The sequence below is a fragment of the Cnephaeus nilssonii genome, assembly GCF_951640355.1.
Source record: "Cnephaeus nilssonii genome assembly, chromosome: 3".
Taxonomy (NCBI): Eukaryota; Metazoa; Chordata; class Mammalia; order Chiroptera; family Vespertilionidae; genus Cnephaeus; species Cnephaeus nilssonii.
The window spans coordinates 69,139,574-69,157,923 of record NC_137074.1 but is presented as its reverse complement, the minus strand read 5'-3'; positions in this window follow the sequence as shown (position 1 = coordinate 69,157,923).

The window sequence follows — 18,350 nt, the reverse complement described above, 5'->3', positions numbered from 1 at the left end:
AGAGAATAAATTCTTGAACTACTCCAGGGCCCTTGGAATGTTCCAAAAGTCATCTCTCAATTAGAGTCTTGAAATTTAACTTGAAAAGACCATCATATATATAGTCCCAAAGATTATATTATATATTTTTATAATTATTCTAAAAGATATCAGTTAAATTTAAACTGGTTTTTATATTAAAAATTTGGTTCAGACCACAGAATTAATCCTCTTTCTTTAATTAGACCAATAAACAATATATTTTGAACTACTAATTTCTTTAGAGAAAATACAAGAATTATTTTCTCAAAAATAAATTTCTATACTTTATGTATTTTTTTATCACAACTATATAATTTCTTCCAACTTAATTTGAACTTTAAACTCTTAGAAGCTTTAAATTTTAGCTGGTAAGTTAAATACTTAGCATTTTTTAGATTAATAATAACTTTACATTTTCAAAAATACAAGACATACTCTATTTAATAGAAGAGTAATATGGAAATTGACCGTTACTCCAACACACAGGATGGCTGCCCCCATGTGGACATAAGATGGCTGCCACAAGATGGCCAGCAGGGGAGGGCAGTTGTGGGTGATCAGGCCAGCAGGAGAGGGCAGTTGGGGGTGATCAGGTCTGCAGGGGAGGGCAGTTAGGGGCAACCAGGCCTGCAGGGAAGGGCAGTTGGGGGCGACTAGGCTGGCAGTGGAGGGCAGTTAGGGGTGACCGGGCCAACAGGGGAGGGCAGTTGGGGGCGACCAGGTTGGCAGTGGTGGGCAGTTAGGAGCAATTGGGCTGGCAGGGGAGCAGTTAGGTGTTGATTAGGCTGGCAGGGGAGTGGTTAGGGTGTGATCAGGCTGGCATGCAAAAGCGGTTAGGGGCAATCAGGTAGACAGGCAGGTGAGCAATTGAGAGCCAGCAGTCTTGGATTGTGAGAGGGATGTACGACTGCCCGTTTAGGCCTGATCACACTGGGATCGGGCCTAAAGAGGCAATCAGACATCCCTTGAGGGGTCCCAAATTGGAGAGGGTGCAGGCTGGGCTGAGGGACACCCCCCACCCCCTGTGCACGAATTTTGTGCACTGGGCCTCTAGTTTAATTAATAGGTTTAATTCTATCTTCTAGATTTTTCATATGAGGCAAACTTAGATTAACATTTCAGTATTTTGTCATTTCAAAATACCTAGATATTAATAAGTTTTATTATTTAATTCAGCAAACTCCAAAACTCTAAGTTGCCAACTACTCTGGGAAACCATGTTTCTGGCTGGTGAAACAAGTTTAGCTCAGCTGCTTGATGTAAAACTACCACATTTTTTTCTGCTTGGGGAAGGGCGATCAGCCCTCTCCTTCATCAAAGAGCGAAGCCAGTTTCCCCTGGGCTCCTGGACCTTCATTATCTATAATTATCACTGAAAAGCTCCACCACAAATCCTTAATTTTAGATACATCTATTTTTTCCATGTTTCAATAATTTTGAGATTTGAAAGCCAATTATTATTATCCAAAGTATTTTCTTTGGCAATTGCTATAGCAGAGATAACTTATTAACTTTTAGTGGCCTTAAGGTTAACTTTGGAAAGTGGTTCATTATTATTTAAAAACTACCCTTTATTATGGAAATACCAATCTTGTTGCTTAGAATCTGCCTGTATCCTTTCCTTGGATCATCTCCGCCATCTTTTTGAGGAAAAAACAGTGTTGGTTTTATTCTGTAGCATCAATAAAGAGATTAAGTTTAGCCCAAAACCTTTATCCAAAATCAGACTGTGTGCACTTTTTGTCTTAATCTATCTTTCTTTATTAGTACAGAAATCCCAGATGTATTCCTAAATTCTGTAAAACTTTTAAATGATGAACCAGGAAATAAAAAACATGAGAATTTTTAATAGTACTCTCAGAAGTGGGCATCCATTTTACAGGATCACCATGTGTCTCCCCACCCACATATCCTGCTTGCTTTGGGGAAATTTAGCAACTGACCTGGCCACCCAGGTTTTCTTTCTTACTGAATTAAAGGCATGCTTAATAGACTAACAATAAACACATTAAACTAAATAAAATGACAGATCAACAAGACTCAATAAATCAAAGTTCTTTACCTGAATCTTTTCCTATTCTGCTCTCCATAGCATTGACTGGCCTTTAAAGTTATTTTAGCTAAAATCTGCCTGTCCTAAGGCATCCTATGGTAATTTTTAAACAAAGCATTAGAGAGTCCCCTGGTGAGAGGATTAACAGATCCACCCTCTCTAGCTGCCAAGTCTTTGCACACTAGAAACAAAGGATCCGGAGCCTTTTTAGTTCTTACAGATTTTTGATCCCTGATATGAATTAGGTATAATACAGTTTGAATAAGACCCCACATAGTTAGAGATGATAACGGCACTGGTTTTCCTTGAGCCTGATTTAAAAGAGTACCTTTTGACATTTCAATTTCTTTATCATTGAGCATGAAGCTAAAAATTTACAATGTTATTTTTGCCTTTTGGTCAAATCCTTCCCCATTATGGCCTGGCTTGAAACCAAAGACTTTCCCACCTACTCTAGTTTGAGAAATCCAAAGCTTGGCATGGGCTTTACGCACAGTGAATCTCCCTACCAAATTTTCAGTGATCCCAACTTTACTGGTGATCCTTCACCTCTCCTGGGTGAATTTCCTTTCTTTGCCCAGGCAAAATCTTCTTCTCCAAATGTCCTTGTCTCTGGCACCATAAATGCTGAGGTCTTTCCACACCTGCAAGGGTTCAGGAGTCTGGAGAAGGGCTGCACATAAATTAAATAAACTACACATGAAATAAAAATTTGGGAGGCATTTTGGGGGAGTCAGGGGAGGCTTAGCTCTAGTGACTATGCTCTCTGAATATTCGGACCCAGGGCTTTTTATTCACACATTTTTCCCTTTTGCAAAGCAGATATACATATCAAAGGTAAGGTTTGGTAAACAGTAAAGAATTATCAGGTTGGGGGAACTGCCCTCAGCTGTCTGGCAGCAGGCAATAACATGCAGATTTTTAGCCCTGCTGAATGTGTCCATCAGCCTTCTGATGAACTTCTCGCATTTATTATGCCCTTCTGGAATTAGCCTCCAGCATGTATAAATGTTAGTTAAAGCCATGAGTAATTTTGGTTCCCAAAGTGCATGATTAGAAATAAGATAAGTTGTGAAGTATATTCATAAATGTATGAATTATCATGCCAACCAATTTTTATACATAAAATCTGCATTATATAATCAAATTTTGCCTAAATGGAGATTCATTACAATAGATTGATTATTAAATCCTTGAGGGATTCTGCATCTTTTCATCTTTGTATATCTATTGTCTAGCAAAGTTTTTATTTGTTGAATGAATGTTATTAAAGAAATGAATGTTATAAAAGAACCAGCCTCTTTTCTGCATGTACCCTACAGCGAAGAGCCTGCTTGCTTTGAGATGGGTATTTTACCAATTTTCTGTTCTGATTCTTAGCATCTTGATCTCAAATCTTTCAACCCAGTCTTTATCAAAATGATCAAATTACAAGACTTTCTATCACATTCCATCTTAAATGGCAAATATCAAATCAATCATCAGATTAATTTATACATAGTTACGCAGGATTGTCTTTAATACATTGTTGTAAACAAGTCAGCAACTTACTCTTGATTTGAGCTAATGACTTGAAAATTATCTCAGGTTATAAAATCTAAGGTTAAGAGTACTACTCATAACAATGAGTGTGTGTGTGTGTGTGTGTCTGTGTGTGTGTGTGTGTGTGTGTGTGTGTGTGTGTGTGTGAATTTGCTTGCAGCACAAATACTGAATCTGCCAGAGACTTTCCACATGGAGAAGGAAAAAAAAAGACCTTTAAAGGCCAACAAAAAGTTTGTAATCTTATCCTACCTACAGAAAAAGCTCTGTGTTTCAGCCTTTCAGTCTACCATTTCAGAAAGATCTTGAAGAGTCCTCAAGGAAATTCTCTATATTTAGATTTTTTAATTCCAAAAAATAAATCTCCAATCTAATGACACATTTGGTTCAGAATATACTGTCTAAGAAAATGAAACTTCTTACTATAACTCAACCAAAAACCTTTTATAAAAACAGTATCATACTATGCATCTAGCTTAATAAGTATTAAAAAGAATATTATAATTGCATATTATTTTAGAGTTGATTGATCACATTTCTCTAGTGATTGACATTAGTCTTAAAAACAGCATACTTTGAAACATTCTAGTCAATATCTATGTGTAAACATACCTTAAATATTATTTTCACCCTGAATTCTTAAGAACCACACAATCCTATCTAATAAGAGAGAAACATGCAAATTGACCGTACCTCCACTATGCCCACAAGCCACACCCACCAGCCAATCAGGATCAAGTATGCAAATCAACCCAACCAAGATGTCAGTTAGTTTGCATATCCAGGTGCAGAGCGAAGACTGAAGACAGTGTAGAAGGAAGCCAAGCGCTGCAGAAGGGAGTGAAGCTGTGGAGAAGCAAGCGGGGTGGCGGAGACTGGAGGGAAGCAGGCGGGGCTGAGGAGAAGGGAGGGAAGCAGGCAGGCTGGTGGAGAAGGCCACAGGAAGCCCTATTCTTGCAGGAATCTTTCTGTAATGGGCCTCTAGTTTTATATATAATTAGACTGCATTCTTACAATCTAATCTGAATTATAACCTAGGATATTTCCTCTTGAAATTCTGTAGATAACAGGTTAGAGTCCCATTCCATTCTTCACCCAGCTTTCATTGACCCGGGATGTGTAAGTAACTAGGGCAGATAATAATGCTATAGCTTTTAATTTTCAGATGGGAGTAAAAGTAATTAAAACTCACTTTTAATTTTATTTTTAACCCAATTACAATATCTCTGAGCCAAACCTATTAGCAATATAGCATTTGTTACTTTCCCTTATTCACTGGGAATCATGATACATAACTCATTTTCTACATACCTGGGAATGTAGTCATCAGAGTACCTGTATATTTTACCTGAAAGATACTCAAAATAGACAAATTAAATACATTTTGACATGTTAAATCTTCTAGAGAGGGTTATGAGGGGAACTTAGCCTCAATGTCAGTTAATATATTTAATCAAACCACTTGGCCGCCACTGTTTGAAATAGAAATAAAGATTGTCTCTGATTTGGGCCATTCTTAGTCCATATTCTCTATTGGTAATTTGGAATAGAAACATGGTGCAACAGAAAAATAGAGATAATAAAAATTAGAGCATAATTGAATGAAATAGAGAACAAAAAGACTATATAAAAAATTAATACACAAGAGCTGGTTCTTTAAAAGATAAATAAAATTGACAAACCCCTGTGTAGACTCACTAAGGAAAAAAAGAGAAAATCCTCATATAAACAAAATCAGAAGTGAGAAAGGAGACATTACCACAGACATCACAGGTATACAAAGGATCATACTAGATTACTATCAAGGATTATATGCCACTAAATTCAATAACCTAGAAGAAATGGGTAAGTTCCTAGAAATATATAATCTTCCTAGACTGAATCATGAAGAATTGGAAAATCTAAATAGAACAATCAATAGTGAGGAAATTGAAACAACCATCAAAAACCTCCCCAAAAATAAAAGTCCAGAACCAGATGGCTTCACTAATGAATTCTACCAAACATTCAAAGAAAATTTGATAACTATCATCCTAAAACTCTTCTAAAATTTTGAAGAAGAGGAAATATATCTTAACACATTTTATGAGGCCAACATAACTCTGATACAAAAACCTATCAAGGATAACACTAAAAAAGAAAACTACACAGCAGTATCTCTGATGAATACAGATGCAAAAATCCTAAACAAAATACTAGCAAATAGAATACAGCAGTACATCCAAAAAATAATATATCATGATTAAGTGGGGTTCATTCCAGTTCAACATACACAAATCAAACAATGTAATACACCACATTAACAAAAGAAAAATCATATGATCTTAGTAGGTGCAGAAAAAGTATTTGATAAGATACAACATCCATTTATGATTAAAACACTCAATAAAATGAATATAGAAAGAACATATTTCAATATAATTAGCCCATATATGACAAACCCTCAGCTAAAATCATACCAAATGGTGAAAAACTGAAAGCTTTTCCTCTAAAATCTCTACAAGACAAGGATGTCGCATTCAACATAGTTCTGGAAGTCTTAGCCAGAGCAATCAGGGGAGAGAAATAAATAATTGACATCCAAATAGGTAAGGAGGAAGTAAAAGTGTGACTTTTTTTTTTCAGATGACATGATTCTGTAGATAGAAAACCCTAAAGACTCAATAGAAAAAGTATTAGAAACAATAAATAAATACAGTGAAGTTGCAGGACACAAAGTCAATGTATAAAAACCCACTACTTTCCTATATACTAAAAATGAAACCAGAAAAAAATATAAAAAATTCCTCTTTTGCAATTACAGCAAAAAGAATAAAATACCTAGGAATAAATTTAACAAAGGATGGGAAGGACCTATATATAGAAAACTATAAAGCATTATTAAAAGAAATTGAAAAAGACACAATGAAATGGAAAGATACTCTGTGTTCATGGACTGGAATGGTCAACATAATTAAAATGGCCAAAGCAAACAGTGGAACCTTGTTTCTCAAACTTAATTCATTCCAGAAGGTAGTTTGAGTAGCAGTTTGTTCGAAAACTAAATCGTTTTTTTCCCATTAGAAATAACGCAAATTGAATTAATCTGTTCCAGACTGCCAAAAGCAAAAACAGCATGAAAATATTCACAGCAAAATTTCCTGAGATGTTAACAATGTGAGGTTTAGCAGTAAACTGACTCATACTTGTGCATTCTTTCCTTTGTTTGTTGCCTGAGAAATGTGTGATTGATCATACAGGTATCAGCATGAAAGGGTTGTCAGGTCAAGAACTGAAGTTTTGTCAACCAAGACATTTTTCCGTAAACAACGTGGTAGAGAACCAAATTGTGAGACATTTCAGAACCAAAGTTTGACTGTATTCAGATTAAATGCAATCCTCATCAAATCCCAATGTCATTTTTTAAATAAATAGAATGAAAAATCATCAGATTTGTATGGAACCACAAAAGGCCTCAAATAGCCAAAGCAATCCTGAGAAACAACAAGCATAAGGAATCACACTCCCTGACTTCAAATTATACTACAGAGCTGTGGTAATAAAAACAACATGGTATTGGCAGAAAATCAGACACACAAACCAATGGAACAGAATTGAGAACTCAGAAATAAGAGACATGTATATGGGCAAATAATTTTTTTTACAAAGGAGCCAAAAATAAACAATGAAGAAAAGAAAACCTCTTCAATAAATGGTGCTGGGAAAATTAGAAAGCCACATGCAAAAGGATGAAACTAGATTACAGTTTGATCCCATGTACAAAAATTAATTCAGATGGAGCAAAGACCTGAATATAAGACCTGAAACAATAAATTACATAAAAGAAAACATAGGTACTAAACTTATGGACCTTGGTTGCAGAGAACAGTTTATGAATTTGACCCCAAAGGCAAGGGAAGTAAAGGCAAAAATAAATGAATGGGACTATATCAAACTAAAAAGCTTCTGCACAGCAAAAGAAACTGATAACAAAGCAGAAAGACTTCCAACTAAATAGGAGAGGATATTCATAAACAATAGCTCTGACAAGGGGTTAATATCCGAGATATATATTTAGAACTCAACACCAAACAAACAATCCAATTAAAAAATGAGCAGAGGACATGAACAGATACCTCTACCAAGAAGACATGCAAATGGCCAACAGATATATGAAAAGATGTTCAACTTTGCTATTTATTAAGGAAATGCAAATCAAAACTATAATGAAATATCATCTTATACCTGTTAGAATTGCTACTATCAATAAGATAGGCAATAACAAATGTTGAAGAGGTTGTAGAGAAAAAGGAACACTCATTCACTGTTGGTGGGAATGTAAAATGGTATAGCCACTATGGAAAATAGTATGGTGATTCCTCAAAAAGATTAAGAGTACAGTTACCATGTGACCTAGCAATACTTCTTCTGGGTGTCTATCCTAAAAACTTGAAAACACTTATTTACAAAGATATATGCACCCCTATTATTTATGGTGGTCAAGATATGGAGACAAACAAAGTGTCTTTCTATAGAGGATTGGATAAAGAGATGTGGTACATATATACTATGGAATCTATTCAGCCATAAGAAAAGATGATATACTGCCATTTGTGACAACATGGATGGACCTTGAGAATATTATGCTAAGCAAAATAAGTCCATCAGCAAAAGCTAAAAACCATATGATTTCATTCATATGTGGGACACAATTGCAATTCATAGACCCAGACAACAGCATGGTGGGTATAAGAGGGAAGGTGTTGGAGGGTAGTAAAGTATAAAGAGGGCCAAATATATAGTGATGGAAGATGATTAGACTTTGAGTGGTGGGCACACAATGCTATATATGGATCATGTATCATAGAAACCTACACTTGAAACATATATATTAACCAATGTCATCCCAATCCTATCTAATAAAGAGGAAATATGCTAATTGACCATCATGCCTTCACAAAGATGGCAGTGCCCACAGCCAATAAGGAGGGAATATGCTAATTGACTGTCACGCCCTCAAAGATGGTGGCACCCACAGCAACAAATGGTGGCACCCAGTCCCCTCAGCTCTGCTGGGGCGGCAGGCGCGCTGCACAGCCGGGCCCACCCCCAGGTGGGTATAGCCACTCCGCGTGCCTGCCTCCAGAGTGCCCCAGTCCCCTCAGCCCCCCATCTGCCCAGGGCCGACCCGAGGGACTACCAAATGACTGAACAAGCAGGCTGCATGGGGCAACCAGGCCAGCAGGGTGGGGCAGTTGGGGGTGACCAGGCCAGCAGGGGGGGACAGTTGGGGGCAACCAGGCCAGCAGGGGGGGCAGTTGAGGGTGATTAGGCTGGCAGGGGGGGCAGTGAGAGGTGACTAGGCTGGTGGGGGGGCAGTGGGGGTCACCAGGCCAGCACGGGGGGGGGCAGTTAGGGGCCACCAGGATGGCAGAGGAGGGTAGTTGGGGCAACCAAGCTGGCACAGGGGGCAATTAGGAGTGACCAGGCAGGCAGGTGAGTGATTAGGAGCCAGTGGTTCAGGATTGTGAGAGGGATCCCGAATTGGAGAGGGTGTAGGCTGGGCCCCCCTCCCCCGTGCACAAATTTTGTGCACCCGGCCTCTAGTAAATAACAATAGTAAAATGGTTTTTAGAAGAAATAGTACACTGATATGCAGTAACAAGACTGACTAAAGATCTGATGTAGGATTGTAAAACCATGAAAAAATTATGTGCCAATTCTCAGAAAGTAACCCACTGTTGAACCTTGAAGGTGCTGGTTCAAAGGCAAATAAAAGGGAGTATTTTTACTTAAAAGTAAATATATGTATTCAATTGAAAAAAATAGTTTCAATAATTTATTTTTAGTGAAAGTCATTTATAATGAATTATTGAAGGACATTAAGGCAAATTAAGAATACAGTTTCAATAATTAAGAACAATACAGTGGTATTATGGCCCTGGCCAGATGGCTCATTGGTTGAAGTGTCATCCATACACCAAAAGGTTGTGAGTTCAATTCCTGGTCAGGGCATATACCTAGGTTGCAGGCTCCTTCCTTGGTCGGGCATACACAGAAGGCAACCAATCGATGTTCTCTCTCACATCGATGTTTCTCTCTCTTCCCCTCTTTCTAAAATCAATAAGCATATCCTAATGTGAGAATTAAAAGAGTCAAATTTATGAAGAATGTGGATTATCAGTTCATCAATAAATTTTCTTTGATTTTGAAGTAGGTGAATATATGTAATATGATATTTATTATATCTTGATTATATATTATTTAACCTGGCATTAAATAAAAATCAAAATCTTGCAGAAGTTATTCCTATAAAAATGAAGCTCAGTATTATTTAAGTCTCTGACAATGACTCAGATACAATAGTAACCAAATAGTGATCTTTCAGCTTTGACATATGAAAAATACTGTGTTGGTAAGAAACTAGCACAAACACTTCTAAATAATTGAATGAATAACCAAATAACTATAACAATTATTTTTAGGTAAATTTATGTGTGACAAAGTTAAGTTATTCTCCAGAGAGGTCAATTAACTGTTAGAGATACATTACTGGAACAACATATTAAAGACATTACATTAGAGGATGAAATGGACATGTCAATGTGTTTGGAATAATTCTGTGAAGGACCAAATGTGGAAAGTTTTTGCAAAACCAAACAGATATGGGACCAAAAATGATGAATGTAATTCATTGGGGATATATCCAAAATACTCTTCTAGCCCATAAGAAATGCCCCACCATGAGCTGCATATAAAAAATGATGTTGTTTTCAACTACCTTCAGAGTAGCGTTGTCAGTATGAGAGCACGTAGATGTAGGAGAAGCACCTGCTGTTGCACAAACCCACAGTTAATTGGAAGCCCAACAAAATCAGAAACTTGAAAAACAAAGAATATGAATGAGCATAAGAATAAAAATTAGTTAACATAGATCAGAAAATTAAAAACTGTAAAATATAAAGTATGAGCTTATTCTATTTTTGACATGAAAGAAATGTTTATACTCAGGTCTTCAATAACTATTCAGATTTGTCTGAAGTTAAAGTACATATACAAGAAGAATAGCCTGATGTACCATGGAATAAATTCAGGGTGAGAAATCAGAAGACATTGGATTTAGGTAGCAATTCTTCAATGTATTTGCCATGTAACACATGCAAATCACTTTAAAACTGATTCTCAGTTTACCCATAAGTAAGGATAATAATACCTATGCCAGGCAACAGATGTAGAAGATAACTAAAATAATTTTGGTAAAAACATCATAGAAAATGGCAAAGTTGGTGTTCAATATTATACATTCTAAATCCACAATTTAACTGTGCTGATTTGAATTGGAAAGTTTCTTTGTTAACTGGATTAGCTGAAAACAACTGATATAATTAAGATGCTATCTTAAAGGTAACATATCCTCTCTAATAAAATGGCAATATGCAAATTAACCATCACTCCGCTACATAAACCACGCCCACCAGCCAAGCCACGCCCACCAGCCAATCAGAGCGAGTATGCAAATTAACCCCAATCCAAGATGGCTACAGCCACAGAGAGCAAGGTTTCCCAGGTAACAGAGTAAGCCAAGCTTTCCATAGCCGTTGCAGGCCTTAGCCTCCACTCAAGCTACAAAGTTTCAATTATAGAAGGTAAACAAATTCAAACAAATGGCGGCAGAATGGAGCTTGAGAGAGCAGGCCAGGGTTGCCAGCGGCAACAGGGGAAGCAAAGCTTTCCACACACCCTGGCCGGGCTCACCCGCTTAAGGCTACAAAGTTTCAATTGTAGAAGGTGAATTAACTGCCACAGAAATGGCTGCCTCCTCAGGCTACAGAGTTTCAATTGTAGAAGGAAAATAAATTCCAGATACCAGGGCCTCCCTTTGGGTTGCCAGAGGGTGTGGCCGGCCTGCAGACCACCACAGGCCCCTCACTCAGGCCGCCCCACACCCCAAGGGAACCCCACCCTTAACTGTGACACCCTTCAGGGCAAACCAGCTGGCCCCCACCCGTGCACCAAGCCTCTATCCTATCTAATAAAAGAGTAATATACAGATTGATCATCACTGCAACACACAATATAGCTGCCCCCATGTGGTCAAAGATCCTGCCCCCATGTGGACACAAGATGGCCACTACAAGATGGCCAGCAGGAGAGGGCAGTTGGGAGGCACCCGGCCTGCAAGGGAGGGCAGTTGAGAGGGACCAGGCTTGCAAGGGAGGGCAGTTTGAGGTGATCAACCCTGCAGGAGAGGGCAGTTAGGGGTGACCAGGCTGGCAGAGGAGGGAAGTTGGGGGCAAACAGGCTGGCAGGGGAGCAGTTAAGCATCAACCAGGCTGGCAGCGGAGTGGTTAGGGGGTGATCAGGCTGGCAGGCAGAAGTGGTTAGGGGCAATCAGGAAGGCAGGCAGGCAAGCAGTTGGGAGCCAGCAGTCCTGGATTGGGAGAGGGATGTCCCAGATTGGAGAGAGTACAGGCGGGCTGAGGGACAACCCCCCACTGTGCACGAATTTCGTGCACCGGGCTTCTAGTTTATAAATAAAGCTTGATTCAGAATGAAACAACCAAATCTCACCTTCGGCAGAAGGATTGTCAACATCTGAGTGTTACATTTAAGGAAAAGGTAAAAAATAAAGAATGACACTCCTTAAATAGAATAAGAAAAAAATAGCTATGGAATACAAATATTTCCCCAAACAAACTAAAAGATTGTAGAGGGCCGCCTGGGAGGCACCTGGGCATTTCTTTTCATTATCGTCAGCTGATCTCAGGGTGTAGGCAGAGCCACGCCCTGGGAACATGCTTCCCCAATAAGGCTGGACATGTTAATCGGTTCTGACTTCATAGCAGCCCAGGTGTCAGCAGGGGCGGGTCTAGATATGTAAATCCAGTAATGGTAGGGCCTAGTTAAGAATGCAAATAAGCTCCTTTGATCCTAAGTTTTGGTGTTACTTCCTGGATTTTTGGGATATAAGATAAACCTGCTGGGTGGCTCAGGGTCGTCGTCGTTGTCGTCATGCTGCTTCTCCAGCAGACAAAATGGCATCCCACCCAGCCCCCAGCTTTGTGAATCTATTTCTGTGTCTTGCTCTCTTTATTTCTATTATTTCTCAATCCCTGACCACCTCCATTTAGAACCGGTTCGTTCATCTCTCTTTCTGAGCGGGACGTGGAAAAGGTAGATCCCCACCATGTTTGTCCCCCGCCGCATCAGGCCCCCGCAAAAGATAATGTGGATTTTCCAGTGGAGGTGGCTGGAGTATGAATGTTGGTGCCTGGAAAGTATGCTCATCTAAACTAATAAAAGGGTAATATGCTAATTAGACCATACGTCTTCCGGATGTCCTTCTGGACAAAGCCACGATGGTGGGGGCTGAGGCAGAGGTGGTTAGGGGTGATTAGGGCAGCAGGGGAGAGTGGTTAGGGGTGATCAGGCCAGCAGGGAGAGCGGTTAGGGGCATCAGGCCAGCAGGCAGAGGCAGTTAGGGGTGATCAGGCCTGCAGGGGAGAGTAGTTAGGGGTGATCAGGCTGGCAGGGGAGAGCAAGAGAGCAGTTAGGGGCATCAGGCCAGCAGGTAGAGGTGGTTAGGGGCCATCAGGCTGGCAGGGGAGAGCAGTTAGGGGCAATCAGGATGGCAGGGGAGAGCAGTAAGGGGTGATTAGGCCAGCAGGGGAGCAGTTAGGGGCATCACGCAGGCAGGCAGAGGCAGTTAGGGGTGATCAGGCAGGCAGGCAGAGGCGTTAGGGGGGATCAGGCAGGCAGAGTGGTTAGGGGCCAGTGGTCCTGGATTTCGGATTTCAAGAGGGATGTCTGACTGCCAGTTTAGGCCTGATCCCTAGAGAGGGTGCAGGCTGGGCTGAGGCCCCTCCCCCCTCCCCCCCCCCCCCCCCAATATATGAGTTTCATGCACTGGGGCTCTAGTGTAATGTACAAAAGAACAGCTGTATGAAAAGAAAATGGAGTTGGATGTATTATCACCAGAGAAAAGCAAAGAAGGGTTTTAGACCAAAAAGCTTTGTGGGAAAAAGGAAATAAAAGCAATTATGTAAAGAATACAATATGATAACATGACGCTCAGGTAAAAGGAAAGAGAACTAAAACAACACGGAGGGTGGGGGGGGGGAAGTAACAGGTTAAAACAAGTATGTGGCAAGACCAGCTGTATTGAAGAAGCACCTTGAAGGGAGGAACTCAAAAGAAAAGTTCAAGGACATCACACATTCCACCCTACTTTTAGGATTTAAATGTGTAATCTGGATTAAGATGCTCAGGACTTGTGTGGGTTTAGTTTTACAGTAAGGAGTTTTCAGTTTTACTGGATAGGATCTGAGCAAAGAGGGGAGTAGTAATGAAGTCTGGAGGTTCCAGCTAAGGAGAAAGGAAGCTCAGGCTCCTGAAAGGGCTTCCTCTGGCCTGAGGGCTTACGTTTCTTTACAAATAAATGGAAGGATTTAAAAGCTACCTGTCCTCTCAATGATAATTAGTAAGACAAAAAAACAGCTTTTATTTTGCTGTAAAGCAGTTACATTGGCAGGACTCTGTTTGAGAAGAGCTGGGTGAGTTTTCATAATCCTGCTCTGTGATTCAGATACAAACACTTGTTTCGGGTTCATGGTTGGAGGGTGTGAGCAAACATTTGCTTTTATGTTTTTCCCCTTCATAGTGTTCACCCTTCCATGTACAATACTTAACAACCAGAAACAATAGCACATGGCTGAAGCTCCATTTTTATATATTTTTAATGTGAAAAACGTGGCATAATTCTCTAGTGAACAGGAGATATTCTAATAGGACTTAGATGTATGAGCAAACCACACATTTGTTTATCCTTCTCAAACAGAGGGAAAAGGCTGTATAAAATTATTGTTATTATTTGCTTTAGAGGACAAAAAAAAAAAAAAGAATACAATCCTATGGGACTGGGGAGAGAGAAGTAACAACCATAATCCCTCTAAAGAACAGATTTGGACACATTTATCCATCTATTTCATTCTAGTGCTTGATAGAAGCAGGCATCCCAATTAAAGAAGAAAAGGAAACATGAAGAGATACAAAGAGGTAGGAGAGAGTGGAGAAAGACATGCTCAGTAGGCAAGGTTGGATCTAGCTCTACATACTGGTAGGATTTTTCTGTTCATTCATTCATTCATTCATTCAAAAACTCTTTAGCCTACTAATTGCCAGCTCAATGATAAATCATAAAGATAGAATGGGTAAAATAAATAATCATACAAAGAAATATAAATTATAACTAAAAAAAAAGAGAAATAAAGGATATTGTTAAAGAACTTAGGGAAGTTTCCCAAAGACATGTAGTTTGAGCTAAAAGCTCTACGAGGGGAATACTGAGTAAATAGGAAAAGAAAAATATTTTCTGAAGTGCGTACAACAGAGCAAAGGCCCTAATGCAAGAGGAAGTAAAGTGAAGAGAAATTGAAAGGAAGACAATGTGAATAATGTAGAGAAAGCACAAGGAAAATACGGTGTAAGCTGGGGCTGGAGATGTTGACAGAGTCAGACAATGTTGAGCCTTATAGAGCTTCCTGTTAATGACCTGGGGAAGGTTGTTGTTTTTTATTGTTGACACTATTACAGGTGTCTCCCACTTTCCCCACCTCCACCCATCTCCAGTCCTCCCCTCCCTCTGGCCCTCACCACACTATTGTCCTTGTTGGGAAGGGTTTTGAATTCCAGTGATCAATGCATAAGATTGTCAAGTTTTCTAGCTCTATTACCCATCACAGCTTTTCAACATGCCTCTCAAACTGTTATTGTCTTTTGGGGAGTAGAGTGTGTTGTGGTTGAGAGGACGTGATTTAGAGTAAAAAACATATATTTAAGTCCTGATTTGGGGATTTAATTATCTAAGGTCACTTAAAATTAATCTGAGTTTTAATTTATTGATTGATAAAGAAGGACTTGTTTAATAAAGCCTCCTCACATAGCTTCAATGAAGATCAAATAGGTAACAAGTGTGAATGTTCTTTGCAAATTGGGACGTCTTGTACAAATGCTATTATTTATTGTTACTGAATTAAATTTAGTTACTGAATCAATTCCCTTTCAAGGTTTATTGTTGTGTGGTGTTTTTTTTTGCCTTGGTGAAAAAACACTGAGATCCATGTGTGACACTTTTTATGGCCCTTGACAATTGTGGGAAGTTCTTTCTTTATTTTTTAATTGATTTTTAGAGAGAAAGGAGGGGAAAAAGGGAGAGAGAGAAATACTGATATGAGAGCAAGAAATCAATTAGCTGCCTCCTGTCCACCCCCTACCAGGAATCAAGCCTGCAATCTAGGCATGTGCCCTGACCCAGAATTGAACCAGCAACCTTTCAGTGTATAGAACAACACCCCACCAACTGAGCCACGCCAGCCCGGGTGGGAAGTTCTTGTTAAATGTGTGATTATATCTACATCTACATCTACAAGTATATGCACATCAATCTCTCTCTTATCTATATGGACCTAGCATCTCTACTACCTATTCTGACTCAGTTACTGAAGAGAGATTTCTGTACAGGAGAAAAGATCAGGATAATGAACATGCCTTGTTACTGTGAGGACTTTATCCGAAAGAGGAACCCAATTGTAATGAGTTATGCATATTATATAGAGAATTCCTTTTGCCAGGTTACAGGGAAGCTTAGAAACCTAGAAGTGGCTATAAACTCAAATGCTAGGTAGATCATTTTAGTGAAACAGACTGGGCATATTAATAGATGGTGGTGAAAGCTGTGACAAACTAGGAAGCACATTTTTTGTCTAGAGGGAGCAGCTGCTACTCAATAGCTGCCCAATAGTCCCCCCAATCTTCCAACTTTTCAAAAGGAGGAAAAAACCTAGATTTTAAAAAATATACAGAACACATCAAGAATTTCTGTGTCATCCTTGTACAAGGGCCCTGCTAATCTTCTCTGTACCATTCCAATTTTAGTATATGTGCTGCTGAAGTGAACACAATTTTTTTTTTCAATTTTTGGAACATACCATGGATACCATAAGTGACTGTATTTGGTCCATGAACTTCTTCTTGGAATTCATGGCCTACAACCAACACAGGCAGAGCTCCTTCCTTGTTCACTCTCTCTAGGGTCTTAATTAAACCTTAGTCCTTCATGGTTTAACACCACAATGGTGAAGCAAGGCCTGCATAGGAGGAGTCAGCAAGCAAACTGCCCATCAGCTGGATCAGTGGTAGCAATCTTGGCTGCACATTGAAATCACTAAAATGCTGATATCTGGATTCTAATCCCAGAGATTTTTATTCCCCTCATCTGGGTTACCACCTGGGCATAGGAATTTTTTAAAGCTTCCAAGTAGATTCTAATCTGCAGTTGTGGCCAGGGAAGTGGGGAAGGGAAATTGAGTTTGCCCAATGCCTGGAGCAGTGGCTATTAATACATTCAGTCAGCAGTGGGAAAGTTCTGAAGTCTGGGGATTTGCAGCAGCAATGAAAACATTTCATCTGAACACTTATAGATTAAATGCCTAAATAGGCAAAGATTTATACAATATTTTTAGACCATGTTTAATTCTTTCTTATTTTTAAGACAATGATTAAAATTTGCATAGACTCTGCAAGTTTTTGTTTTTACAATTTAATAAATGGTGGTTTTGCCTTACTTAGCTCTTTAAAGAAGAGGTGATGAAAGACTACTACAGGCGGTGTGAGATGAGGCCAAGTACTTATATAACTTCAGTGTTATATGCTATTCTGGTCTATTGAGCTTTCCTTCCCTTCTTCTGGAAGCACAACTCCTCTATGCTGTGAGGACCCCATTCTTAAGATTCAGGTGCGGCTGACTGACAATAGTTCTCTCCACTGCCTACCCCTCAATATACACCAAGTCAAAGAGGGTGTGTGTGTGTGTGTGTGTGTGTGTGTGTGTGTGCGCGCGCGCGCGCGTGTGCGCGCGCGCGCTCACATGTGCATACACAGCTAGCCAAGCCTGCATTCCCCTGGCCAAAGTGATTAATGTAGGCAATGACTAAAGACTGTCTTCCATTTGCTATATGGGTGCTTGGGGTCAAAGAGAAGGGGAGAGGAGGGAGACGCTCTTTGGCATGGATAATTGTAAGAATAATTTAGGTTAGATTAATTTGTGTTCATCTATCCCAGCCTCAGAAAGGACAAAGAAGAAAATGAGGCCAACTCAGAGAGACAAGAAGACATGAGAGACCCAGAGATCTGATAACATCCTGTGAGCCCTGTACTCTGTAACCAGCTGTCTGAATGTTTGTTATGTGAGTAGAACTCCCTTTTCTACTTAAAGCTATTTTGAGCTAAGTTTCTGCTGTTGACTATTATGTTAGAACTAGTAGCCCGTTTGCACGAAGATTCCTGCAATAGACCTTCATTCACCTGGCTGCCTGCACCAGTTTTCTGCCGGCACCGGGGACCCAGGCCTTGGCTGTGGCCACCGCCTTCTGCCTTTTTCAGGGTTGGGGCTTGGCCCCGGGCAGTGGCCTTGGGCTCGGCCACACCCAACGTCCCTGCTACCGATCGCAGGAGCTGAACCCCAGTGGTTTCCTGCGATCGGTGCAGGCTCCCCGCTGGTGCCCAAGGCCCGGAAAGCCTCCGCCCCAGGCTTTCCCGGCCTTGGGCTCGGCCGCACCCAGCGTCCCTGCTACCGATCGCAGGAGCCGACCCCCAGTGCTTTCCTGCGATCAGTGCAGGCTCCCCGCTGGTGCCCAAGGCCGGGAAAGCCTCCACCACACCCCAACGTCCCTGCAACGGTTTCCTGGTGGGCGTGGTT